Here is a 23,127-nt window from a genome sequence, read left to right as displayed (position 1 = left end):
CGGTTCAATGACATGAAAATGAAAGGCTTACAGCACCAGGTATTCCCAGGCAGTCTCCCATCCAAGTACTAACCAAGCCCAGCCCTGCTTAGCTTCCGAGATCAGACGAGGTCAGGCGTGCTCAGGGTGGTATGGCCGTAAGCTGCTGGCCCCAGCACAATGTCTCAATTTATGGATTCAAGTGATTAGGTGGCAAGTACCTGAAGTTACGAAGACAATCCTATAACCATACCTTCATGTTTGCATAATACCCTAACCAAAAGGCTCAGTTTGGCATTTATCCAACAGCACAGGCCCTGGATTGTTGAAGATGGCCTCAAGAACCAGCACAGGACCTGGTGTGTTTTACATGGCCACAGCAAGCAGCACAGGGCCTGGTTTGGTGAAGATGGCCTCAGCAAGCAGCCACAGGCCCTGGTTTGGTGTAAGTGGCCTCAGCTAGCAGCCACAGGCCCTGGTGTGGTGTGAGTGGCCTCAGCCAGCAGCCACAGGCCCTGGTGTGGTCTAAGTGGCCTCAGCCAGTGCCACAGGCCCTGGTGTGGTGTAAGTGGCCTAAGCCAGAGCCACAGGCCCTGGTGTGGTGTAAGTGGCCTAAGCCAGAGCCACAGGCCCTGGTGTGGTGTAAGTGGCCTGAGCAAGAACCACAGGGCCTGGTTTGGTGAAGATGGCCTCGGCCAGAAGCGCAGGGCCTGGTGTGATGTGAGTGGCCTGAGCAAGAGCCACAGGCCCTGGTGTGGTGTAAGTGGCCTCAGCCAGCAGCCACAGGCCCTGGTGTGGTGTAAGTGGCCTCAGCCAGAAGCCACATGCACTGGTGTGTTGTAAGTGGCCTCAGCCAGCAGCAAAAGGGCCCTGGTGTGGTGTAGGTGGCCTCAGCCAGCAGCCACAGGCCCTGGTGTGGTGTAAGTGGCCTCAATAGCAACTAAGGCCCTGGTGTGGTGTAAGTGGCTTCAGCCAGCAGCCACAGGCCCTGGTGTGGTGTAAGTGGCCTCAGCCAGCAGCCACAGGCCCTGGTGTGGTGTAGGTGGCCTCAGCCAGCAGCCACAGGCCCTGGTGTGGTGTAAGTGGCCTCAATAGCAACTAAGGCCCTGGTGTGGTGTAAGTGGCTTCAGCCAGCAGCCACAGGCTCTGGTGTGGTGTAACTGGCCTCAGCCAGCAGCCACAGGCCCTGGTGTGGTGTAAGTGGCCTCAGCCAGAGCCACAGGCCCTGATGTGGTGTAAGTGGCCCCAGCCGGTCACTCAGGCCCTGGTGTGGTGTAGGTGGCATCAGCTAGCAGCACAAAACATTGGAAAACAGCCAAAAGCAGTGTCGTTAATGTGCCCTCATTAATGGGGAGCTGCTTCTGGTCTTTTAATACACCCCTTCTCTGGATCAAAAGCGGTTCAATGACATGAAAATTAAAGGCTTACAGCACCAGGTATTCCCAGGCAGTCTCCCATCCAAGTACTAACCAAGCCCAGCCCTGCTTAGCTTCCGAGATCAGACGAGGTCGGGCGTGCTCAGGGTGGTATGGCCGTAAGCTGCTGGGCCCAGCACAATGTCTCAATTTATGGATTCAAGTGATTAGGTGGCAAGTACCTGAAGTTACGAAGACAATCCTATAACCATACCTGCATGTTTGCATAATACCCTAACCCAAAGGCTCAGTTTGGCATTTATCCAACAGCACAGGCCCTGGATTGTTGAAGATGGCCTCAGGAAACAGCACAGGGCCTGGTGTGTTGTACATGGCCACAGCAAGCAGCACAGGCCCTGGTGTGGTGTAGGTGGCCTCAGCCAGCAGCCACAAGCCCTTGTGTGGTGTAAGTGGCCTCAGCCAGCAGCCACAGGCCCTGGTGTGGTGTAGGTGGCCTCAGCCAGCAGCCACAGGCCCTTGTGTGGTGTAATTGGCCTCAATAGCAACTAAGGCCCTGGTGTGGTGTAGGTGGCCTCAGCCAGCAGCCACAGGCCCTGGTGTGGTGTAAGTGGCCTGAGCAAGAGCCACAGGCCCTGGTGTGGTGTAAGTGGCCTGAGCAAGAGCCACAGACCCTGGTGTGGTGTAATTGGCCTCAATAGCAACTAATGCCCTGGTTTGGTGTAGGTGGCCTCAGCCAGCAGCCACAGGCCCTGGTGTGGTGTAAGTGGCCTGAGCAAGAGCCACAGGCCCTGGTGTGGTGTAAGTGGCCTGAGCAAGAGCCACAGACCCTGGTGTGGTGTAATTGGCCTCAATAGCAACTAATGCCCTGGTGTGGTGTAGGTGGCCTCAGCCAGCAGCCACAGGCCCTGGTGTGGTGAAAATGGCCTCAGCCAGAGCCACAGGCCCTGGTGTGGTGTAAGTGGCCTGAGCAAGAGCCACAGGCCCTGGTGTGGTGTAATTGGCCTCAATAGCAACTAAGGCCCTGGTTTGGTGTATGTGGCCTCAGCCAGCAAATAAGGCCGTGGTGTGGTGTAGGTGGCATCAGCTAGCAGCACAAGACATTGGAAAACAGCCAAAAGCAATGTCGTTAATGTGCCCTCATTAATGGGCAGCTGCTTTTGGTCTTTTAATACACCCCTTCTCTGGATCAAAAGCGGTTCAATGACATGAAAATGAAAGGCTTACAGCACCAGGTATTCCCAGGCAGTCTCCCATCCAAGTACTAACCAAGCCCAGCCCTGCTTAGCTTCCGAGATCAGACGAGGTTGGGCGTGCTCAGGGTGGTATGGCCGTAAGCTGCTGGCCCCAGCACAATGTCTCAATTTATGGATTCAAGTGATTAGGTGGCAAGTACCTGAAGTTACGAAGACAATCCTATAACCATACCTGCATGTTTGCATAATACCCTAACCCAAAGGCTCAGTTTGGCATTTATCCAACAGCACAGGCCCTGGATTGTTGAAGATGGCGTCAGGAACCAGCACAGGGCCTGGTGTGTTGTACATGGCCACAGCAAGCAGCACAGGGCCTGGTTTGGTGAAGATGGCCTCGGCCAGAAGCACAGGGCCTGGTGTGATATGAGTGGCCTGAGCAAGAGCCACAGGCCCTGGTGTGTTGTAAGTGGCCTCAGCCAGCAGCCACAGGCCCTGGTGTGGTGTAGGTGGCCTCAGCCAGCAGCCACAGGCCCTTGTGTGGTGTAATTGGCCTCAATAGCAACTAAGGCCCTGGTGTGGTGTAGGTGGCCTCAGCCAGCAGCCACAGGCCCTGGTGTGGTGTAAGTGGCCTCAGCCAGCAGCCACAGGCCCTGGTGTGGTGTAAGTGGCATCAGCTAGCAGCACAAGACATTGGAAAACAGCCAAAAGCAATGTCGTTAATGTGCCCTCATTAATGGGGAGCTGCTTTTGGTCTTTTAATACACCCCTTCTCTGGATCAAAAGCGGTTCAATGACATGAAAATGAAAGGCTTACAGCACCAGGTATTCCCAGGCAGTCTCCCATCCAAGTACTAACCAAGCCCAGCCCTGCTTAGCTTCCGAGATCAGACGAGGTCGGGCGTGCTCAGGGTGGTATGGCCGTAAGCTGCTGGCCCCAGCACAATGTCTCAATTTATGGATTCAAGTGATTAGGTGGCAAGTACCTGAAGTTACGAAGACAATCCTATAACCATACCTGCATGTTTGCATAATACCCTAACCCAAAGGCTCAGTTTGGCATTTATCCAACAGCACAGGCCCTGGATTGTTGAAGATGGCCTCAAGAACCAGCACAGGACCTGGTGTGTTTTACATGGCCACAGCAAGCAGCACAGGGCCTGGTTTGGTGAAGATGGCCTCAGCAAGCAGCCACAGGCCCTGGTTTGGTGTAAGTGGCCTCAGCCAGCAGCCACAGGCCCTGGTGTGGTGTAAGTGGCCTCAGCCAGCAGCCACAGGCCCTGGTTTGGTGTAAGTGGCCTCAGCCAGCAGCCACAGGCCCTGGTGTGGTGTAAGTGGCCTCAGCCAGCAGCCACAGGCCCTGGTTTGGTGTAAGTGGCCTCAGCCAGCAGCCACAGGCCCTGGTGTGTTGTAAGTGGCCTCAGCCAGCAGCCACAGGCCCTGGTGTGGTGTAAGTGGCCTCAGCCAGTGCCACAGGCCCTTGTGTGGTGTAAGTGGCCTCAGCCAGCAGCCACAGGCCCTGGTGTGTTGTAAGTGGCCTCAGCCAGCAGCCACAGGCCCTGGTGTGGTGTAAGTGGCCTCAGCCAGTGCCACAGGCCCTGGTGTGGTGTAATTGGCCTCAATAGCAACTAAGGCCCTGGTGTGGTGTAAGTGGCCTGAGCAAGAGCCACATACCCTGGTGTGGTGTAATTGGCCTCAATAGCAACTAAGGCCCTTGTGTGGTGTAAGTGGCCTCAGCCAGCAGCCACAGGGCCTGGTTTGGTGAAGATGGCCTCAGCAAGCAGCCACAGGCCCTGGTTTGGTGTAAGTGGCCTCAGCTAGCAGCCACAGGCCCTGGTGTGGTGTGAGTGGCCTCAGCCAGCAGCCACAGGCCCTGGTGTGGTCTAAGTGGCCTCAGCCAGTGCCACAGGCCCTGGTGTGGTGTAAGTGGCCTGAGCAAGAGCCACAGGCCCTGGTGTGGTGTAAGTGGCCTCAGCCAGCAGCCACAGGCCCTGGTGTGGTGTAAGTGGCCTGAGCAAGTGCCACAGGCCCTGGTGTGGTGTAAGTGGCCTAAGCCAGAGCCACAGGCCCTGGTGTGGTGTAAGTGGCCTCAATAGCAAATAAGGCCCTGGTGTGGTGTAAGTGGCCTCAGCCAGAAGCCACAGGCACTGGTGTGGTGTAAGTGGCCTCAGCCAGCAGCAAAAGGGCCCTGGTGTGGTGTAGGTGGCCTCAGCCAGCAGCCACAGGCCCTGGTGTGGTGTAAGTGGCCTCAATAGCAACTAAGGCCCTGGTGTGGTGTAAGTGGCTTCAGCCAGCAGCCACAGGCCCTGGTGTGGTGTAAATGGCCTCAGCCAGCAGCCACAGGCCCTGGTGTGGTGTAGGTGGCCTCAGCCAGCAGCCACAGGCCCTGGTGTGGTGTAAGTGGCCTCAATAGCAACTAAGGCCCTGGTGTGGTGTAAGTGGCTTCAGCCAGCAGCCACAGGCTCTGGTGTGGTGTAACTGGCCTCAGCCAGCAGCCACAGGCCCTGGTGTGGTGTAAGTGGCCTCAGCCAGAGCCACAGGCCCTGATGTGGTGTAAGTGGCCCCAGCCGGTCACTCAGGCCCTGGTGTGGTGTAGGTGGCATCAGCTAGCAGCACAAGACATTGGAAAACAGCCAAAAGCAGTGTCGTTAATGTGCCCTCATTAATGGGCAGCTGCTTTTGGTCTTTTAATACACCCCTTCTCTGGATCAAAAGCGGTTCAATGACATGAAAATTAAAGGCTTACAGCACCAGGTATTCCCAGGCAGTCTCCCATCCAAGTACTAACCAAGCCCAGCCCTGCTTAGCTTCCGAGATCAGACGAGGTCGGGCGTGCTCAGGGTGGTATGGCCGTAAGCTGCTGGCCCCAGCACAATGTCTCAATTTATGGATTCAAGTGATTAGGTGGCAAGTACCTGAAGTTACGAAGACAATCCTATAACCATACCTGCATGTTTGCATAATACCCTAACCCAAAGGCTCAGTTTGGCATTTATCCAACAGCACAGGCCCTGGATTGTTGAAGATGGCCTCAGGAACCAGCACAGGGCCTGGTGTGTTGTACATGGCCACAGCAAGCAGCACAGGGCCTGGTTTGGTGAAGATGGCCTCGGCCAGAAGCGCAGGGCCTGGTGTGATGTGAGTGGCCTGAGCAAGAGCCACAGGCCTTGGTGTGGTGTAAGTGGCCTCAGCCAGCAGCCACAGGCCCTGGTGTGGTGTAAGTCGCCTCAGCCAGAAGCCACAGGCACTGGTGTGGTGTAAGTGGCCTCAGCCAGCAGCAAAAGGGCCCTGGTGTGGTGTAAGTCGCCTCAGCCAGCAGCCACAGGCCCTGGTGTGGTGTAGGTGGCCTCAGCCAGCAGCCACAGGCCCTGGTGTGGTCTAAGTGGCCTCAGCCAGTGCCACAGGCCCTGGTGTGGTGTAAGTGGCCTGAGCAAGAGCCACAGGCCCTGGTGTGGTGTAATTGGCCTCAATAGCAACTAAGGCCCTGGTGTGGTGTAGGTGGCCTCAGCCAGCAGCCACAGGCCCTGGTGTGGTGTAAGTGGCCTCAGCCAGAGCCACAGGCCCTGATGTGGTGTAAGTGGCCCCAGCCGGTCACTCAGGCCCTGGTGTGGTGTAGGTGGCATCAGCTAGCAGCACAAGACATTGGAAAAGAGCCAAAAGCAATGTCGTTAATGTGCCCTCATTAGTGGGCAGCTGCTTTTGGTCTTTTAATACACCCCTTCTCTGGATCAAAAGCGGTTCAATGACATGAAAATGAAAGGCTTACAGCACCAGGTATTCACAGGCAGTCTCCCATCCAAGTACTAACCAAGCCCAGCCCTGCTTAGCTTCCGAGATCAGACGAGGTCAGGCGTGCTCAGGGTGGTATGGCCATAAGCTGCTGGCCCCAGCACAATGACTCAATTTATGGATTCAAGTGATTAGGTGGCAAGTACCTGAAGTTACGAAGACAATCCTATAACCATACCTGCATGTTTGCATAATACCCTAACCCAAAGGCTCAGTTTAGCATTTATCCAACAGCACAGGCCCTGGATTGTTGAAGATGGCCTCAGGAACCAGCACAGGGCCTGGTGTGTTGTACATGGCCACAGCTAGCAGCACAGGGCCTGGTTTGGTGAAGATGGCCTCGGCCAGAAGAGCAGGGCCTGGTGTGATGTGAGTGGCCTGAGCAAGAGCCACATACCCTGGTGTGGTGTAATTGGCCTCAATAGCAACTAAGGCCCTGGTGTGGTGTAGGTGGCCTCAGCCAGCAGCCACAGGCCCTGGTGTGGTGTAAGTGGCCTCAATAGCAACTAAGGCCCTGGTGTGGTGTAAGTGGCCTGAGCAAGAGCCACATACCCTGGTGTGGTGTAATTGGCCTCAATAGCAACTAAGGCCCCGGTGTGGTGTAGGTGGCCTCAGCCAGGAGCCACAGGCCCTGGTGTGGTGTAAGTGGCCCCAGCCGGTCACTCAGGCCCTGGTGTGGTGTAGGTGGCATCAGCTAGCAGCCACAGGCCCTGGTGTGGTGTGAGTGGCCTCAGCCAGCAGCCACAGGCCCTGGTGTGGTCTAAGTGGCCTCAGCCAGTGCCACAGGCCCTGGTGTGGTGTAAGTGGCCTGAGCAAGAGCCACAGGCCCTGGTGTGGTGTAAGTGGCCTCAGCCAGCAGCCACAGGCCCTGGTGTGGTGTAAGTGGCCTGAGCAAGTGCCACAGGCCCTGGTGTGGTGTAAGTGGCCTGAGCAAGTGCCACAGGCCCTGGTGTGGTGTAAGTGGCCTCAATAGCAAATAAGGCCCTGGTGTGGTGTAAGTGGCCTGAGCAAGAACCACAGGGCCTGGTTTGGTGAAGATGGCCTCGGCCAGAAGCGCAGGGCCTGGTGTGATGTGAGTGGCCTGAGCAAGAGCCACAGGCCCTGGTGTGGTGTAAGTGGCCTCAGCCAGCAGCCACAGGCCCTGGTGTGGTGTAAGTGGCCTCAGCCAGAAGCCACAGGCACTGGTGTGGTGTAAGTGGCCTCAGCCAGCAGCAAAAGGGCCCTGGTGTGGTGTAGGTGGCCTCAGCCAGCAGCCACAGGCCCTGGTGTGGTGTAAGTGGCCTCAATAGCAACTAAGGCCCTGGTGTGGTGTAAGTGGCTTCAGCCAGCAGCCACAGGCCCTGGTGTGGTGTAAGTGGCCTCAGCCAGCAGCCACAGGCCCTGGTGTGGTGTAGGTGGCCTCAGCCAGCAGCCACAGGCCCTGGTGTGGTGTAAGTGGCCTATATAGCAACTAAGGCCCTGGTGTGGTGTAAGTGGCTTCAGCCAGCAGCCACAGGCTCTGGTGTGGTGTAACTGGCCTCAGCCAGCAGCCACAGGCCCTGGTGTGGTGTAAGTGGCCTCAGCCAGAGCCACAGGCCCTGATGTGGTGTAAGTGGCCCCAGCCGGTCACTCAGGCCCTGGTGTGGTGTAGGTGGCATCAGCTAGCAGCACAAGACATTGGAAAACAGCCAAAAGCAGTGTCGTTAATGTGCCCTCATTAATGGGCAGCTGCTTTTGGTCTTTTAATACACCCCTTCTCTGGATCAAAAGCGGTTCAATGACATGAAAATGAAAGGCTTACAGCACCAGGTATTCCCAGGCAGTCTCCCATCCAAGTACTAACCAAGCCCAGCCCTGCTTAGCTTCCGAGATCAGACGAGGTCGGGCCTGCTCAGGGTGGTATGGCCGTAAGCTGCTGGCCCCAGCACAATGTCTCAATTTATGGATTCAAGTGATTAGGTGGCAAGTACCTGAAGTTACGAAGACAATCCTATAACCATACCTGCATGTTTGCATAATACCCTAACCCAAAGGCTCAGTTTGGCATTTATCCAACAGCACAGGCCCTGGATTGTTGAAGATGGCCTCACGAACCAGCACAGGGCCTGGTGTGTTGTACATGGCCACAGCAAGCAGCACAGGGCCTGGTTTGGTGAAGATGGCCTCGGCCAGAAGCGCAGGGCCTGGTGTGATGTGAGTGGCCTGAGCAAGAGCCACAGGCCTTGGTGTGGTGTAAGTGGCCTCAGCCAGCAGCCACAGGCCCTGGTGTGGTGTAAGTCGCCTCAGCCAGAAGCCACAGGCACTGGTGTGGTGTAAGTGGCCTCAGCCAGCAGCAAAAGGGCCCTGGTGTGGTGTAAGTGGCCTCAGCCAGCAGCCACAGGCCCTGGTGTGGTGTAGGTGGCCTCAGCCAGCAGCCACAGGCCCTGGTGTGGTGTAAGTGGCCTCAGCCAGCAGCCACAGGCCCTGGTGTGGTGTAAGTGGCCTCAGCCAGCAGCCACAGGCCCTGGTGTGGTGTAAGTGGCCTCAGCCAGTGCCACAGGCCCTGGTGTGGTGTAAGTGGCCTGAGCAAGAGCCACAGACCCTGGTGTGGTGTAATTGGCCTCAGCCAGCAGCCACAGGCCCTGGTGTGGTGTAAGTCGCCTCAGACAGAAGCCACAGGCACTGGTGTGGTGTAAGTGGCCTCAGCCAGCAGCAAAAGGGCCCTGGTGTGGTATAAGTCGCCTCAGCCAGCAGCCACAGGCCCTGGTGTGGTGTAGGTGGCCTCAGCCACCAGCCACAGGCCCTGGTGTGGTGTAAGTGGCCTCAGCCAGCAGCCACAGGCCCTGGTGTGGTGTAAGTGGCCTCAGCCAGCAGCCACAGGCCCTGGTGTGGTGTAAGTGGCCTCAGCCAGTGCCACAGGCCCTGGTGTGGTGTAAGTGGCCTGAGCAAGAGCCACAGGCCCTGGTGTGGTGTAAGTGGCCTGAGCAAGAGCCACAGACCCTGGTGTGGTGTAATTGGCCTCAATAGCAACTAATGCCCTGGTGTGGTGTAGGTGGCCTCAGCCAGCAGCCACAGGCCCTGGTGTGGTGTAAGTGGCCTGAGCAAGAGCCACAGGCCCTGGTGTGGTGTAAGTGGCCTGAGCAAGAGCCACAGACCCTGGTGTGGTGTAATTGGCCTCAATAGCAACTAATGCCCTGGTGTGGTGTAGGTGGCCTCAGCCAGCAGCCACAGGCCCTGGTGTGGTGAAAGTGGCCTCAGCCAGAGCCACAGGCCCTGATGTGGTGTAAGTGGCCCCAGCCGGTCACTCAGGCCCTTGTGTGGTGTAGGTTGCATCAGCTAGCAGCACAAGACATTGGAAAAGAGCCAAAAGCAGTGTCGTTAATGTGCCCTCATTAATGGGCAGCTGCTTTTGGTCTTTTAATACACCCCTTCTCTGGATCAAAAGCGGTTCAATGACATGAAAAATCAAAGGCTTACAGCACCAGGTATTCCCAGGCAGTCTCCCATCCAAGTACTAACCAAGCCCAGCCCTGCTTAGCTTCCGAGATCAGATGAGGTCAGGCGTGCTCAGGGTGGTATGGCCGTAAGCTGCTGGCTCCAGCACAATGTCTCAATTTATGGATTCAAGTGATTAGGTGGCAAGTACCTGAAGTTACGAAGACAATGCTATAACCATACCTGCATGTTTGCATAATACCCTAACCCAAAGGCTCAGTTTGGCATTTATCCAACAGCACAGGCCCTGGATTGTTGAAGATGGCCTCAGGAACCAGCACAGGGCCTGGTGTGTTGTACATGGCCACAGCAAGGAGCACAGGGCCTGGTTTGGTGAAGATGGCCTCGGCCAGAAGCGCAGGGCCTGGTGTGATGTGAGTGGCCTGAGCAAGAGCCACAGGCCTTGGTGTGGTGTAAGTGGCCTCAGCCAGCAGCCACAGGCCCTGGTGTGGTGTAAGTCGCCTCAGCCAGAAGCCACAGGCACTGGTGTGGTGTAAGTGGCCTCAGCCAGCAGCCACAGGCCCTGGTGTGGTGTAGGTGGCCTCAGCCAGCAGCCACAGGCCCTGGTGTGGTGTAGGTGGCCTCAGCCAGCAGCCACAGGCCCTGGTGTGGTGTAAGTGGCCTCAGCCAGCAGCCACAGGCCCTGGTGTGGTGTAAGTGGCCTGAGCAAGAGCCACAGGCCCTGGTGTGGTGTAAGTGGCCTGAGCAAGAGCCACAGACCCTGGTGTGGTGTAATTGGCCTCAATAGCAACTAATTCCCTGGTGTGGTGTAGGTGGCCTCAGCCAGCAGCCACAGGCCCTGGTGTGGTGTAAGTGGCCTCAGCCAGCAGCCACAGGCCCTGGTGTGGTGTAAGTCGCCTCAGCCAGAAGCCACAGGCACTGGTGTGGTGTAAGTGGCCTCAGCCAGCAGCAAAAGGGCCCTGGTGTGGTGTAAGTGGCCTCAGCCAGCAGCCACAGGCCCTGGTGTGGTGTAGGTGGCCTCAGCCAGCAGCCACAGGCCCTTGTGTGGTGTAATTGGCCTCAATAGCAACTAAGGCCCTGGTGTGGTGTAGGTGGCCTAAGCCAGCAGCCACAGGCCCTGGTGTGGTGTAAGTGGCCTCAGCCAGTGCCACAGGCCCTGGTGTGGTGTAAGTGGCCTGAGCAAGAGCCACAGACCCTGGTGTGGTGTAATTGGCCTCAATAGCAACTAAGGCCCTGGTGTGGTGTAGGTGGCCTCAGCCAGCAGCCACAGGCCCTGGTGTGGTGTAAGTGGCCTAAGCCAGAGCCACAGGCCCTGGTGTGGTGTAAGTGGCCTGAGCAAGAGCCACAGGGCCTGGTTTGGTGAAGATGGCCTCGGCCAGAAGCCACAGGCCCTGGTGTGGTGTAAGTGGCCTCAGCCAGCAGCCACAGGCACTGGTGTGGTGTAAGTGGCCTCAGCCAGCAGCAAAAGGGCCCTGGTGTGGTGTAAGTCGCCTCAGCCAGAAGCCACAGGCACTGGTGTGGTGTAAGTGGCCTCAGCCAGCAGCAAAAGGGCCCTGGTGTGGTGTAAGTCGCCTCAGCCAGCAGCCACAGGCCCTGGTGTGGTGTAGATGGCCTCAGCCAGCAGCCACAGGCCCTGGTGTGGTGTAAGTGGCCTCAGCCAGCAGCCACAGGCCCTGGTGTGGTCTAAGTGGCCTCAGCCAGAAGCACAGGGCCTGGTGTGATATGAGTGGCCTGAGCAAGAGCCACAGGCCCTGGTGTGGTGTAAGTGGCCTGAGCAAGAGCCACAGGCCCTGGTGTGGTGTAAGTGGCCTGAGCAAGAGCCACAGGCCCTGGTGTGGTGTAGGTGGCCTCAGCCAGCAGCCACAAGCCCTTGTGTGCTGTAAGTGGCCTCAGCCAGCAGCCACAGGCCCTGGTGTGGTGTAAGTGGCCTCAGCCAGTGCCACAGGCCCTGGTGTGGTGTAAGTGGCCTGAGCAAGAGCCACAGACCATGGTGTGGTGTAATTGGCCTCAATAGCAACTAAGGCCCTGGTGTGGTGTAGGTGGCCTAAGCCAGCAGCCACAGGCCCTGGTGTGGTGTAAGTGGCCTCAGCCAGCAGCCACAGGCCCTGGTGTGGTGTAAGTCGCCTCAGCCAGAAGCCACAGGCACTGGTGTGGTGTAAGTGGCCTCAGCCATCAGCAAAAGGGCCCTGGTGTGGTGTAAGTCGCCTCAGCCAGCAGCCACAGGCCCTGGTGTGGTGTAGATGGCCTCAGCCAGCAGCCACAGGCCCTGGTGTGGTGTAAGTGGCCTCAGCCAGCAGCCACAGGCCCTGGTGTGGTCTAAGTTGCCTCAGCCAGAAGCACAGGGCCTGGTGTGGTATGAGTGGCCTGAGAAAGAGCCACAGGCCCTGGTGTGGTGTAAGTGGCCTGAGCAAGAGCCACAGGCCCTGGTGTGGTGTAAGTGGCCTGAGCAAGAGCCACAGGCCCTGGTGTGGTGTAAGTGGCCTGAGCAAGAGCCACAGGCCCTGGTGTGGTGTAATTGGCCTCAATAGCAACTAAGGCCCTGGTTTGGTGTATGTGGCCTCAGCCAGCAAATAAGGCCGTGGTGTGGTGTAGGTGGCATCAGCTAGCAGCACAAGACATTGGAAAACAGCCAAAAGCAATGTCGTTAATGTGCCCTCATTAATGGGCAGCTGCTTTTGGTCTTTTAATACACCCCTTCTCTGGATCAAAAGCGGTTCAATGACATGAAAATGAAAGGCTTACAGCACCAGGTATTCCCAGGCAGTCTCCCATCCAAGTACTAACCAAGCCCAGCCCTGCTTAGCTTCCGAGATCAGACGAGGTCGGGCGTGCTCAGGGTGGTATGGCCGTAAGCTGCTGGCCCCAGCACAATGTCTCAATTTATGGATTCAAGTGATTAGGTGGCAAGTACCTGAAGTTACGAAGACAATCCTATAACCATACCTGCATGTTTGCATAATACCCTAACCCAAAGGCTCAGTTTGGCATTTATCCAACAGCACAGGCCCTGGATTGTTGAAGATGGCGTCAGGAACCAGCACAGGGCCTGGTGTGTTGTACATGGCCACAGCAAGCAGCACAGGGCCTGGTTTGGTGAAGATGGCCTCGGCCAGAAGCACAGGGCCTGGTGTGATATGAGTGGCCTGAGCAAGAGCCACAGGCCCTGGTGTGTTGTAAGTGGCCTCAGCCAGCAGCCACAGGCCCTGGTGTGGTGTAGGTGGCCTCAGCCAGCAGCCACAGGCCCTTGTGTGGTGTAATTGGCCTCAATAGCAACTAAGGCCCTGGTGTGGTGTAGGTGGCCTCAGCCAGCAGCCACAGGCCCTGGTGTGGTGTAAGTGGCCTCAGCCAGTGCCACAGGCCCTGGTGTGGTGTAAGTGGCCTGAGCAAGAGCCACAGACCCTGGTGTGGTGTAATTGGCCTCAATAGCAACTAAGGCCCTGGTGTGGTGTAGGTGGCCTCAGCCAGCAGCCACAGGCCCTGGTGTGGTGTAAGTGGCCTCAGCCAGCAGCCACAGGCCCTGATGTGGTGTAAGTGGCCCCAGCCGGTCACTCAGGCCCTGGTGTGGTGTAGGTGGCATCAGCCAGCAGCCACAGGCCCTGGTGTGGTGTAAGTCGCCTCAGCCAGAAGCCACAGGCACTGGTGTGGTGTAAGTGGCCTCAGCCAGCAGCAAAAGGGCCCTGGTGTGGTGTAAGTCGCCTCAGCCAGCAGCCACAGGCCCTGGTGTGGTGTAGGTGGCCTCAGCCAGCAGCCACAGGCCCTGGTGTGGTGTAAGTGGCCTCAGCCAGCAGCCACAGGCCCTGTTGTGGTGTAAGTGGCCTCAGCCAGCAGCCACAGGCCCTGGTGTGGTGTAAGTGGCCTCAGTCAGTGCCACAGGCCCTGGTGTGGTGTAAGTGGCCTGAGCAAGAGCCACAGACCCTGGTGTGGTATAATTGGCCTCAGCCAGCAGCCACAGGCCCTGGTGTGGTGTAAGTCGCCTCAGACAGAAGCCACAGGCACTGGTGTGGTGTAAGTGGCCTCAGCCAGCAGCAAAAGGGCCCTGGTGTGGTATAAGTCGCCTCAGCCAGCAGCCACAGGCCCTGGTGTGGTGTAGGTGGCCTCAGCCAGCAGCCACAGGCCCTGGTGTGGTGTAAGTGGCCTGAGCAAGAGCCACATACCCTGGTGTGGTGTAATTGGCCTCAATAGCAACTAATGCCCTGGTGTGGTGTAAGTGGCCTCAGCCAGCAGCCACAGGCCCTGGTGTGGTGTAAGTGGCCTCAGCCAGAGCCACAGGCCCTGATGTGGTGTAAGTGGCCCCAGCCGGTCACTCAGGCCCTGGTGTGGTGTAGGTGGCATCAGCCAGCAGCCACAGGCCCTGGTGTGGTGTAAGTCGCCTCAGCCAGAAGCCACAGGCACTGGTGTGGTGTAAGTGGCCTCAGCCAGCAGCAAAAGGGCCCTGGTGTGGTGTAAGTCGCCTCAGCCAGCAGCCACAGGCCCTGGTGTGGTGTAGGTGGCCTCAGCCAGCAGCCACAGGCCCTGGTGTGGTGTAAGTGGCCTCAGCCAGAAGCCACAGGCACTGGTGTGGTGTAAGTGGCCTCAGCCAGCAGCAAAAGGGCCCTGGTGTGGTGTAGGTGGCCTCAGCCAGCAGCCACAGGCCCTGGTGTGGTGTAAGTGGCCTCAATAGCAACTAAGGCCCTGGTGTGGTGTAAGTGGCTTCAGCCAGCAGCCACAGGCCCTGGTGTGGTGTAAGTGGCCTCAGCCAGCAGCCACAGGCCCTGGTGTGGTGTAGGTGGCCTCAGCCAGCAGCCACAGGCCCTGGTGTGGTGTAAGTGGCCTCAATAGCAACTAAGGCCCTGGTGTGGTGTAAGTGGCTTCAGCCAGCAGCCACAGGCTCTGGTGTGGTGTAACTGGCCTCAGCCAGCAGCCACAGGCCCTGATGTGGTGTAAGTGGCCCCAGCCGGTCACTCAGGCCCTGGTGTGGTGTAGGTGGCATCAGCCAGCAGCCACAGGCCCTGGTGTGGTGTAAGTCGCCTCACCAGAAGCCACAGGCACTGGTGTGGTGTAAGTGGCCTCAGCCAGCAGCAAAAGGGCCCTGGTGTGGTGTAAGTCGCCTCAGCCAGCAGCCACAGGCCCTGGTGTGGTGCAGGTGGCCTCAGCCAGCAGCCACAGGCCCTGGTGTGGTGTAGGTGGCCTCAGCCAGCAGCCACAGGCCCTGGTGTGGTGTAAGTGGCCTCAGCCAGCAGCCACAGGCCCTGGTGTGGTGTAAGTGGCCTGAGCAAGAGCCACAGGCCCTGGTGTGGTGTAAGTGGCCTCAGCCAGCAGCCACAGGCCCTGGTGTGGTGTAAGTGGCCTGAGCAAGTGCCACAGGCCCTGGTGTGGTGTAAGTGGCCTCAATAGCAAATAAGGCCCTGGTGTGGTGTAAGTGGCCTGAGCAAGAACCACAGGGCCTGGTTTGGTGAAGATGGCCTCGGCCAGAAGCGCAGGGCCTGGTGTGATGTGAGTGGCCTGAGCAAGAGCCACAGGCCCTGGTGTGGTGTAAGTGGCCTCAGCCAGCAGCCACAGGCCCTGGTGTGGTGTAAGTGGCCTCAGCCAGAAGCCACAGGCACTGGTGTGGTGTAAGTGGCCTCAGCCAGCAGCAAAAGGGCCCTGGTGTGGTGTAGGTGGCCTCAGCCAGCAGCCACAGGCCCTGGTGTGGTGTAAGTGGCCTCAATAGCAACTAAGGCCCTGGTGTGGTGTAAGTGGCTTCAGCCAGCAGCCACAGGCCCTGGTGTGGTGTAAGTGGCCTCAGCCAGCAGCCACAGGCCCTGGTGTGGTGTAGGTGGCCTCAGCCAGCAGCCACAGGCCCTGGTGTGGTGTAAGTGGCCTCAATAGCAACTAAGGCCCTGGTGTGGTGTAAGTGGCTTCAGCCAGCAGCCACAGGCTCTGGTGTGGTGTAACTGGCCTCAGCCAGCAGCCACAGGCCCTGATGTGGTGTAAGTGGCCCCAGCCGGTCACTCAGGCCCTGGTGTGGTGTAGGTGGCATCAGCCAGCAGCCACAGGCCCTGGTGTGGTGTAAGTCGCCTCAGCCAGAAGCCACAGGCACTGGTGTGGTGTAAGTGGCCTCAGCCAGCAGCAAAAGGGCCCTGGTGTGGTGTAAGTCGCCTCAGCCAGCAGCCACAGGCCCTGGTGTGGTGTAGGTGGCCTCAGCCAGCAGCCACAGGCCCTGGTGTGGTGTAAGTGGCCTCAGCCAGCAGCCACAGGCCCTGGTGTGGTGTAAGTGGCCTCAGCCAGCAGCCACAGGCCCTGGTGTGGTGTAAGTGGCCTCAGCCAGTGCCACAGGCCCTGGTATGGTGTAAGTGGCCTGAGCAAGAGCCACAGACCCTGGTGTGGTATAATTGGCCTCAGCCAGCAGCCACAGGCCCTGGTGTGGTGTAAGTCGCCTCAGACAGAAGCCACAGGCACTGGTGTGGTGTAAGTGGCCTCAGCCAGCAGCAAAAGGGCCCTGGTGTGGTATAAGTCGCCTCAGCCAGCAGCCACAGGCCCTGGTGTGGTGTAGGTGGCCTCAGCCACCAGCCACAGGCCCTGGTGTGGTGTAAGTAGCCTCAGCCAGCAGCCACAGGCCCTGGTGTGGTGTAAGTGGCCTCAGCCAGCAGCCACAGGCCCTGGTGTGGTGTAAGTGGCCTCAGCCAGTGCCACAGGCCCTGGTGTGGTGTAAGTGGCCTGAGCAAGAGCCACAGGCCCTGGTGTGGTGTAAGTGGCCTGAGCAAGAGCCACAGACCCTGGTGTGGTGTAATTGGCCTCAATAGCAACTAATGCCCTGGTGTGGTGTAGGTGGCCTCAGCCAGCAGCCACAGGCCCTGGTGTGGTGTAAGTGGCCTGAGCAAGAGCCACAGGCCCTGGTGTGGTGTAAGTGGCCTGAGCAAGAGCCACAGACCCTGGTGTGGTGTAATTGGCCTCAATAGCAACTAATGCCCTGGTGTGGTGTAGGTGGCCTCAGCCAGCAGCCACAGGCCCTGGTGTGGTGAAAGTGGCCTCAGCCAGAGCCACAGGCCCTGATGTGGTGTAAGTGGCCCCAGCCGGTCACTCAGGCCCTTGTGTGGTGTAGGTTGCATCAGCTAGCAGCACAAGACATTGGAAAAGAGCCAAAAGCAGTGTCGTTAATGTGCCCTCATTAATGGGTAGCTGCTTTTGGTCTTTTAATACACCCCTTCTCTGGATCAAAAGCGGTTCAATGACATGAAAATCAAAGGGTTACAGCACCAGGTATTCCCAGGCAGTCTCCCATCCAAGTACTAACCAAGCCCAGCCATGCTTAGCTTCCGAGATCAGACGAGGTCGGGCGTGCTCAGGGTGGTATGGCCGTAAGCTGCTGGCTCCAGCACAATGTCTCAATTTATGGATTCAAGTGATTAGGTGGCAAGTACCTGAAGTTACGAAGACAATGCTATAACCATACCTGCATGTTTGCATAATACCCTAACCCAAAGGCTCAGTTTGGCATTTATCCAACAGCACAGGCCCTGGATTGTTGAAGATGGCCTCAGGAACCAGCACAGGGCCTGGTGTGTTGTACATGGCCACAGCAAGGAGCACAGGGCCTGGTTTGGTGAAGATGGCCTCGGCCAGAAGCGCAGGGCCTGGTGTGATGTGAGTGGCCTGAGCAAGAGCCACAGGCCTTGGTGTGGTGTAAGTGGCCTCAGCCAGCAGCCACAGGCCCTGGTGTGGTGTAAGTGGCCTCAGCCAGCAGCCACAGGCCCTGGTGTGGTGTAGGTGGCCTCAGCCAGCAGCCACAGGCCCTGGTGTGGTGTAGGTGGCCTCAGCCAGCAGCCACAGGCCCTGGTGTGGTGTAAGTGGCCTCAGCCAGCAGCCACAGGCCCTGGTGTGGTGTAAGTGGCCTGAGCAAGAGCCACAGGCCCTGGTGTGGTGTAAGTGGCCTGAGCAAGAGCCACAGACCCTGGTGTGGTGTAATTGGCCTCAATAGCAACTAATGCCCTGGTGTGGTGTAGGTGGCCTCAGCCAGCAGCCACAGGCCCTGGTGTGGTGTAAGTGGCCTCAGCCAGCAGCCACAGGCCCTGGTGTGGTGTAAGTGGCCTCAGCCAGCAGCAAAAGGGCCCTGGTGTGGTGTAAGTGGCCTCAGCCAGCAGCCACAGGCCCTGGTGTGGTGTAGGTGGCCTCAGCCAGCAGCCACAGGCCCTTGTGTGGTGTAATTGGCCTCAATAGCAACTAAGGCCCTGGTGTGGTGTAGGTGGCCTAAGCCAGCAGCCACAGGCCCTGGTGTGGTGTAAGTGGCCTCAGCCAGTGCCACAGGCCCTGGTGTGGTGTAAGTGGCCTGAGCAAGAGCCACAGACCCTGGTGTGGTGTAATTGGCCTCAATAGCAACTAAGGCCCTGGTGTGGTGTAGGTGGCCTCAGCCAGCAGCCACAGGCCCTGGTGTGGTGTAAGTGGCCTCAATAGCAACTAAGGCCCTGGTGTGGTGTAAGTGGCTTCAGCCAGCAGCCACAGGCTCTGGTGTGGTGTAACTGGCCTCAGCCAGCAGCCACAGGCCCTGGTGTGGTGTAAGTGGCCTCAGCCAGAGCCACAGGCCCTGATGTGGTGTAAGTGGCCCCAGCCGGTCACTCAGGCCCTGGTGTGGTGTAGGTGGCATCAGCTAGCAGCACAAGACATTGGAAAACAGCCAAAAGCAGTGTCGTTAATGTGCCCTCATTAATGGGCAGCTGCTTTTGGTCTTTTAATACACCCCTTCTCTGGATCAAAAGCAGTTCAATGACATGAAAATGAAAGGCTTACAGCACCAGGTATTCCCAGGCAGTCTCCCATCCAAGTACTAACCAAGCCCAGCCCTGCTTAGCTTCCGAGATCAGACGAGGTCGGGTGTGCTCAGGGTGGTATGGCCGTAAGCTGCTGGGCCCAGCACAATGTCTCAATTTATGGATTCAAGTGATTAGGTGGCAAGTACCTGAAGTTACGAAGACAATCCTATAACCATACCTGCATGTTTGCATAATACCCTAACCCAAAGGCTCAGTTTGGCATTTATCCAACAGCACAGGCCCTGGATTGTTGAAGATGGCCTCAGGAAACAGCACAGGGCCTGGTGTGTTGTACATGGCCACAGCAAGCAGCACAGGGCCTGGTTTGGTGAAGATGGCCTCAGCCAGAAGCACAGGGCCTGGTGTGATATGAGTGGCCTGAGCAAGAGCCACAGGCCCTGGTGTGGTGTAAGTGGCCAGAGCAAGAGCCACAGGCCCTGGTGTGGTGTAAGTGGCCTGAGCAAGAGCCACAGGCCCTGGTGTGGTGTAGGTGGCCTCAGCCAGCAGCCACAGGCCCTGGTGTGGTGTAGGTGGCCTCAGCCAGCAGCCACAAGCCCTTGTGTGGTGTAAGTGGCCTCAGCCAGCAGCCACAGGCCCTGGTGTGGTGTAAGTGGCCTCAGCCAGTGCCACAGGCCCTGGTGTGGTGTAAGTGGCCTGAGCAAGAGCCACAGACCATGGTGTGGTGTAATTGGCCTCAATAGCAACTAACGCCCTGGTGTGGTGTAGGTGGCCTAAGCCAGCAGCCACAGGCCCTGGTGTGGTGTAAGTGGCCTCAGCCAGCAGCCACAGGCCCTGGTGTGGTGTAAGTCGCCTCAGCCAGAAGCCACAGGCACTGGTGTGGTGTAAGTGGCCTCAGCCAGCAGCAAAAGGGCCCTGGTGTGGTGTAAGTCGCCTCAGCCAGCAGCCACAGGCCCTGGTGTGGTGTAGATGGCCTCAGCCAGCAGCCACAGGCCCTGGTGTGGTGTAAGTGGCCTCAGCCAGCAGCCACCGGCCCTGGTTTGGTCTAAGTTGCCTCAGCCAGAAGCACAGGGCCTGGTGTGATATGAGTGGCCTGAGAAAGAGCCACAGGCCCTGGTGTGGTGTAAGTGGCCTGAGCAAGAGCCACAGGCCCTGGTGTGGTGTAAGTGGCCTGAGCAAGAGCCACAGGCCCTGGTGTGGTGTAATTGGCCTCAATAGCAACTAAGGCCCTGGTTTGGTGTATGTGGCCTCAGCCAGCAAATAAGGCCGTGGTGTGGTGTAGGTGGCATCAGCTAGCAGCACAAGACATTGGAAAACAGCCAAAAGCAATGTCGTTAATGTGCCCTCATTAATGGGCAGCTGCTTTTGGTCTTTTAATACACCCCTTCTCTGGATCAAAAGCGGTTCAATGACATGAAAATGAAAGGCTTACAGCACCAGGTATTCCCAGGCAGTCTCCCATCCAAGTACTAACCAAGCCCAGCCCTGCTTAGCTTCCGAGATCAGACGAGGTCGGGCGTGCTCAGGGTGGTATGGCCGTAAGCTGCTGGCCCCAGCACAATGTCTCAATTTATGGATTCAAGTGATTAGGTGGCAAGTACCTGAAGTTACGAAGACAATCCTATAACCATACCTGCATGTTTGCATAATACCCTAACCCAAAGGCTCAGTTTGGCATTTATCCAACAGCACAGGCCCTGGATTGTTGAAGATGGCCTCAAGAACCAGCACAGGACCTGGTGTGTTTTACATGGCCACAGCAAGCAGCACAGGGCCTGGTTTGGTGAAGATGGCCTCAGCAAGCAGCCACAGGCCCTGGTTTGGTGTAAGTGGCCTCAGCCAGCAGCCACAGGCCCTGGTGTGGTGTAAGTGGCCTCAGCCAGCAGCCACAGGCCCTGGTGTGGTCTAAGTGGCCTCAGCCAGTGCCACAGGCCCTGGTGTGGTGTAAGTGGCCTGAGTAAGAGCCACAGGCCCTGGTGTGGTGTAAGTGGCCTCAGCCAGCAGCCACAGGCCCTGGTGTGGTGTAGGTGGCCTCAGCCAGCAGCCACAGGCCCTTGTGTGGTGTAATTGGCCTCAATAGCAACTAAGGCCCTGGTGTGGTGTAGGTGGCCTCAGCCAGCAGCCACAGGCCCTGGTGTGGTGTAAGTGGCCTCAGCCAGTGCCACAGGCCCTGGTGTGGTGTAAGTGGCCTGAGCAAGAGCCACAGACCCTGGTGTGGTGTAATTGGCCTCAATAGCAACTAAGGCCCTGGTGTGGTGTAGGTGGCCTCAGCCAGCAGCCACAGGCCCTGGTGTGGTGTAAGTGGCCTCAGCCAGCAGCCACAGGCCCTGGTGTGGTGTAAGTCGCCTCAGCCAGAAGCCACAGGCACTGGTGTGGTGTAAGTGGCCTCAGCCAGCAGCAAAAGGGCCCTGGTGTGGTGTAAGTCGCCTCAGCCAGCAGCCACAGGCCCTGGTGTGGTGTAGATGGCCTCAGCCAGCAGCCACAGGCCCTGGTGTGGTGTAAGTGGCCTCAGCCAGCAGCCACAGGCCCTGGTGTGGTCTAAGTGGCCTCAGCCAGAAGCACAGGGCCTGGTGTGATATGAGTGGCCTCAGCAAGAGCCACAGGCCCTGGTGTGGTGTAAGTGGCCTGAGCAAGAGCCACAGGCCCTGGTGTGGTGTAAGTGGCCTGAGCAAGAGCCACAGGCCCTGGTGTGGTGTAGGTGGCCTCAGCCAGCAGCCACAGGCCCTGGTGTGGTGTAGGTGGCCTCAGCCAGCAGCCACAAGCCCTTGTGTGGTGTAAGTGGCCTCAGCCAGCAGCCACAGGCCCTGGTGTGGTGTAAGTGGCCTCGGCCAGTGCCACAGGCCCTGGTGTGGTGTAAGTGGCCTGAGCAAGAGCCACAGACCATGGTGTGGTGTAATTGGCCTCAATAGCAACTAAGGCCCTGGTGTGGTGTAATTGGCCTCAGCCAGCAGCCACAGGCCCTGGTGTGGTGTAGATGGCCTCAGCCAGCAGCCACAGGCCCTGGTGTGGTGTAAGTGGCCTCAGCCAGCAGCCACAGGCCCTGGTGTGGTCTAAGTGGCCTCAGCCAGAAGCACAGGGCCTGGTGTGATATGAGTGGCCTGAGCAAGAGCCACAGGCCCTGGTGTGGTGTAAGTGGCCTGAGCAAGAGCCACAGGCCCTGATGTGGTGTAAGTGGCCCCAGCCGGTCACTCAGGCCCTGGTGTGGTGTAGGTGGCATCAGCTAGCAGCACAAGACATTGGAAAACAGCCAAAAGCAGTGTCGTTAATGTGCCCTCATTAATGGGCAGCTGCTTTTGGTCTTTTAATACACCCCTTCTCTGGATCAAAAGCGGTTCAATGACATGAAAATGAAAGGCTTACAGGACCAGGTATTCCCAGGCAGTCTCCCATCCAAGTACTAACCAAGCCCAGCCCTGCTTAGCTTCCGAGATCAGACGAGGTCGGGCGTGCTCAGGGTGGTATGGCCGTAAGCTGCTGGCCCCAGCACAATGTCTCAATTTATGGATTCAGGTGATTAGGTGGCAAGTACCTGAAGTTACGAAGACAATCCTATAACCATACCTGCATGTTTGCATAATACCCTAACCCAAAGGCTCAGTTTGGCATTTATCCAACAGCACAGGCCCTGGATTGTTGAAGATGGCCTCAGGAACCAGCACAGGGCCTGGTGTGTTGTACATGGCCACAGCAAGCAGCACAGGGCCTGGTTTGGTGAAGATGGCCTCGGCCAGAAGCGCAGGGCCTGGTGTGATGTGAGTGGCCTGAGCAAGAGCCACAGGCCTTGGTGTGGTGTAAGTGGCCTCAGCCAGCAGCCACAGGCCCTGGTGTGGTGTAAGTCGCCTCAGCCAGAAGCCACAGGCACTGGTGTGGTGTAAGTGGCCTCAGCCAGCAGCAAAAGGGCCCTGGTGTGGTGTAAGTGGCCTCAGCCAGCAGCCACAGGCCCTGGTGTGGTGTAGGTGGCCTCAGCCAGCAGCCACAGGCCCTGGTGTGGTCTAAGTGGCCTCAGCCAGTGCCACAGGCCCTGGTGTGGTGTAAGTGGCCTGAGCAAGAGCCACAGGCCCTGGTGTGGTGTAAGTGGCCTCAGCCAGCAGCCACAGGCCCTGGTGTGGTGTAAGTGGCCTGAGCAAGTGCCACAGGCCCTGGTGTGGTGTAAGTGGCCTGAGCAAGTGCCACAGGCCCTGGTGTGGTGTAAGTGGCCTGAGCAAGTGCCACAGGCCCTGGTGTGGTGTAAGTGGCCTGAGCAAGTGCCACAGGCCCTGGTGTGGTGTAAGTGGCCTCAATAGCAAATAAGGCCCTGGTGTGGTGTAAGTGGCCTGAGCAAGAACCACAGGGCCTGGTTTGGTGAAGATGGCCTCGGCCAGAAGCGCAGGGCCTGGTGTGATGTGAGTGGCCTGAGCAAGAGCCACAGGCCCTGGTGTGGTGTAAGTGGCCTCAGCCAGCAGCCACAGGCCCTGGTGTGGTGTAAGTGGCCTCAGCCAGAAGCCACAGGCACTGGTGTGGTGTAAGTGGCCTCAGCCAGCAGCCACAGGCCCTGGTGTGGTGTAAGTGGCCTCAGCCAGTGCCACAGGCCCTGGTGTGGTGTAATTGGCCTCAATAGCAACTAAGGCCCTGGTGTGGTGTAAGTGGCCTGAGCAAGAGCCACATACCCTGGTGTGG

General features: G+C 58.2%; 8 non-coding genes and 5 pseudogenes across 8 annotated transcripts; all 13 read right to left on the bottom strand.

The window, feature by feature from the left end:
- Window positions 1-24: 24 nt before the first annotated feature.
- Window positions 25-143, bottom strand: LOC146715685 (5S ribosomal RNA). Its single transcript, XR_014919903.1, has one exon. It is a non-coding gene; the product is annotated as a 5S ribosomal RNA (ribosomal RNA).
- Window positions 144-1,400: 1,257 nt separating this feature from the next.
- On the bottom strand, window positions 1,401-1,519 carry LOC146715684 (5S ribosomal RNA). The gene has a single exon (XR_014919553.1). It is a non-coding gene; the product is annotated as a 5S ribosomal RNA (ribosomal RNA).
- Window positions 1,520-2,572: 1,053 nt separating this feature from the next.
- On the bottom strand, window positions 2,573-2,691 carry LOC146715683 (5S ribosomal RNA; annotated as a pseudogene).
- Window positions 2,692-3,355: 664 nt separating this feature from the next.
- Window positions 3,356-3,474, bottom strand: LOC146715682 (5S ribosomal RNA). The gene has a single exon (XR_014919552.1). It is a non-coding gene; the product is annotated as a 5S ribosomal RNA (ribosomal RNA).
- A 1,810-nt stretch (window positions 3,475-5,284) lies between these two features.
- On the bottom strand, window positions 5,285-5,403 carry LOC146715681 (5S ribosomal RNA). The gene has a single exon (XR_014919551.1). It is a non-coding gene; the product is annotated as a 5S ribosomal RNA (ribosomal RNA).
- Window positions 5,404-6,304: 901 nt separating this feature from the next.
- LOC146715680 (5S ribosomal RNA) lies at window positions 6,305-6,423 on the bottom strand (annotated as a pseudogene).
- Window positions 6,424-8,107: 1,684 nt separating this feature from the next.
- LOC146715679 (5S ribosomal RNA) lies at window positions 8,108-8,226 on the bottom strand (annotated as a pseudogene).
- A 1,536-nt stretch (window positions 8,227-9,762) lies between these two features.
- On the bottom strand, window positions 9,763-9,881 carry LOC146715678 (5S ribosomal RNA). The gene has a single exon (XR_014919864.1). It is a non-coding gene; the product is annotated as a 5S ribosomal RNA (ribosomal RNA).
- Window positions 9,882-12,483: 2,602 nt separating this feature from the next.
- LOC146715677 (5S ribosomal RNA) lies at window positions 12,484-12,602 on the bottom strand. The gene has a single exon (XR_014919550.1). It is a non-coding gene; the product is annotated as a 5S ribosomal RNA (ribosomal RNA).
- A 4,349-nt stretch (window positions 12,603-16,951) lies between these two features.
- On the bottom strand, window positions 16,952-17,070 carry LOC146715676 (5S ribosomal RNA; annotated as a pseudogene).
- Window positions 17,071-18,483: 1,413 nt separating this feature from the next.
- LOC146715675 (5S ribosomal RNA) lies at window positions 18,484-18,602 on the bottom strand. The gene has a single exon (XR_014919522.1). It is a non-coding gene; the product is annotated as a 5S ribosomal RNA (ribosomal RNA).
- A 1,294-nt stretch (window positions 18,603-19,896) lies between these two features.
- On the bottom strand, window positions 19,897-20,015 carry LOC146715674 (5S ribosomal RNA). The gene has a single exon (XR_014919549.1). It is a non-coding gene; the product is annotated as a 5S ribosomal RNA (ribosomal RNA).
- A 1,809-nt stretch (window positions 20,016-21,824) lies between these two features.
- Window positions 21,825-21,943, bottom strand: LOC146715673 (5S ribosomal RNA; annotated as a pseudogene).
- Between the last annotated feature and the right edge of the window lie 1,184 nt (window positions 21,944-23,127).

Source organism: Copadichromis virginalis, linkage group LG3 (assembly GCF_057382275.1).
Source record: "Copadichromis virginalis isolate Kocher_CV1m ecotype Utaka linkage group LG3, C_Virginalis_male_GT1.1, whole genome shotgun sequence".
Classification (NCBI taxonomy): domain Eukaryota; kingdom Metazoa; phylum Chordata; class Actinopteri; order Cichliformes; family Cichlidae; genus Copadichromis; species Copadichromis virginalis.
The sequence above is the reverse complement of the archived record's forward strand: the minus strand, read 5'-3'. Positions and strand labels throughout refer to the sequence as shown.